General features: G+C 44.8%; 1 long non-coding RNA gene across 2 annotated transcripts in view; it reads left to right on the top strand.

Annotated features, from left to right (window-relative positions):
• Positions 1-125: 125 nt before the first annotated feature.
• The window catches only part of LOC118339942, a 52,058-nt gene continuing 49,606 nt past the window's right edge, over positions 126-2,577 (top strand). Inside the window, exons 1-2 of one of the 2 annotated variants that reach the window (XR_004797340.1) lie at positions 176-588; positions 823-2,043. This is a non-coding gene — a long non-coding RNA (uncharacterized LOC118339942). Of the gene's footprint in view, positions 589-822; positions 2,044-2,577 lie in introns of those variants that run through there. The other variant, XR_004797341.1, reaches the window with a different exon arrangement.

Genomic DNA, 2,577 nt, shown 5'->3' with positions numbered 1-2,577 from the left:
ATCATCATCATCATAACAGCTACTAAGGGTTATCTTCACCATCATCATCATCATCATCATCATAAGCACTGACAGTTATCTTCATCACTATCACAACAACTATCCCCATCCTCTTCATCATCACAGCAGTCATCATCATCATTCCGGTAGAAGCAGTCTGAGGTGTTTACGGCCCGCTGGTGTACTTTTATTAGGGGCGCAGCATCTTATTTCTCCGGGACGCGCACCGGCCGCCGAGAGCGCGCACGAAGCGCCATCACGTGGGAGGTCCCTTTAAGTTTCCATTGACAGAGGCCTGAGCGTGTCACATGGACATGATATAATGAAAAGGCAGGAACAGAGAGGCAGAGTGCGCTGAGCTCTGGGCAGATGGAGAAGGGGCAGAAATGTAGCTACGCAATCATCTGCCGACAGCCAGCAGCCAGCGGGGCCGAGCCGAGCCGATCCGATCCGGGCCGAGCCGGACTCACTGCGCCTCATCGGACGGGACCTCTCTATTCGCAGTTGCACCTGCCAGCTATGACACGCACTTTGAAAGAGGAGGACAAATCGCCTCGGTCCCGGAGCAGAAGCGGAGCGCCTTTCAGCGTGAGTGAAGTTATTTCTAATAGCTCAGCTGATGCGGGATCGGCTCTGTGCCGCTGCCGCAGGTGCGTTTGCGCGCTTGTATTGTGGCCGGTTAAGTGTGCTATATTATAGTGCGAGGACCCGCATCTCTCGGCTTTTGGGAAAAGTGTGTTCGTTGGAGAAAGCGCAACATTCCTGCAGGGGGGATTTCTGATCATGTGCCATGTGCGTTTTCTCGAACACTGTGTTCGCCAGTGTCCGCATTCCAGGTGGTGTTGCGCACATAGAAATTGGAGTTGAAGTAAACAAGTGGGAATCAGGCCTCGCGCCGGAGACTGAAACAGTGTTTTGAGGTTCAGCACGGCGCTCCGGGCTCGACTGGAAACATCCCGCCCCTCTTTCACAAGCCCAGCCCTGAAGCTCTGTGTCCCTGTCAAGAACAAGTGAAGTTATTGATGATTTTGTGTGACAATTACTGCAAGTTCTCCAGATTAATCACAATAAGCAAGCTCATAAACAAGTTTAATAATAAAGTATTGTTTTATTGTTAATCAGTCCCCTAACTAATGGGCAGTGATGCTGTAAAGTCTGATTAAATGTTTATAGATGTGACTATGTTAAATGTGACTATGGCAGTTTTCTGGCTGTGAACATAATTTATGAGTGTGTAGCTGTTAAGCAGCGGCCCTGTTTGTATAAGAAAGCCATCCAGTTTTCCTGAGGGATGTTTGGAAACGTGCCTGTGAGATCCCGTCAGCCCTTCAATATTTCAATACTGAGGAAAACAAGAAAACCACCTGCCTGATGCTCCGGCTATTGCGCAAACACACACAAACACAGACACACACACACACACACACACCAGTCAACATTTTGCTGATTCATAACAGGGCAGTCACATCTGTGTGGATATGACACAGAGAGTTCAAACAGCCTCTAATTTTGGCCGCAGTCTGAGTCTCAAGCAGTGAGGGGAAATAATTCACTGTGTTAATGCAAGTGGCTCTTCCGGAGATGCTTACCAGCAGCAGACGCTGACTCCCAGACTGGGCCAACTGGAGGAAGCACCAGTTGATGTAAAAGCTTGGCAGATGCCTACAACTGAGAAAGGAAACCATTAAACTCAGCTTGAGAAAATGGCTTCTTGATGACAGAAATGGCCAGCATATGCTGGTAGAGTAATATGATGGTAGGAGGACATTTTTTTTTGCTTGTCATTGTTTGCCTTGTTGACACATCATCATTTACCCTCATCTCAACGTTCAACTTTATACAACAGTCCACCGTTGAATCATCTTCATTATGTGAGGATCTAACTGATCTTCGTCATCCTTCCTCGGCTGATCTTAAGGCAGTACGACACAGATGCAGGGGCGGATCTAGAGAAATATTTATGGGGGGCCCTGAGGGTGGCATGAAGACTTTAAAGAGGTGGCAGAAATACAGATACGCTGATTTAATCACATATGTCAATATTTGCCCCCAAATTAAGATATTTTAACTAAAAAATATATATATCTAGAGGTGGCATTATTATTGATTATTTCTAAATCTTCAGACATTTTTTCAAAAACATCTCTTTTTTTTGTCTCTTTGAGATCAAATTGTTTTTAGAGCTGTCACCCCTAAAAAAAAAATAAAAAATAAAAAAATCATGGCCACCCCTCTAGGTCCACCCCTGGATGCGGTTGTGGAGCTTTTAGCAGTATTTTAGCCTACCACACAAAAACACTAACTATTTCATATTAAACCACTGCTGTAGGGCTGAATCAATTAGGTTAGCCAATTAATCAATTAGATCATTGACAGAAAACTGACAATTTTGTTAATCAGTTAATCAAGTCATTTATCAAACTAAAATGTCAAACTGTGTCTAGCTTTAGCTTCTGAAGTATCTTATCTTGTGATCAAACAATCAAATCAAGGCTACATTTTGTAAATATCAATTTCATGCTTAAATTAACAACTTTGGGGTAGCCCCGCCCACTGAGAGTTTAGGCACCACTGGCT

The sequence above is a fragment of the Morone saxatilis genome, unplaced genomic scaffold (assembly GCF_004916995.1).
Source record: "Morone saxatilis isolate NCDOM2014 unplaced genomic scaffold, NCSU_SB_2.0 Contig10, whole genome shotgun sequence".
In the NCBI taxonomy this organism is placed as follows: domain Eukaryota; kingdom Metazoa; phylum Chordata; class Actinopteri; family Moronidae; genus Morone; species Morone saxatilis.
Note: the sequence above shows the minus strand (reverse complement) of the source record. Positions and strands in the feature narration are given on the sequence as shown.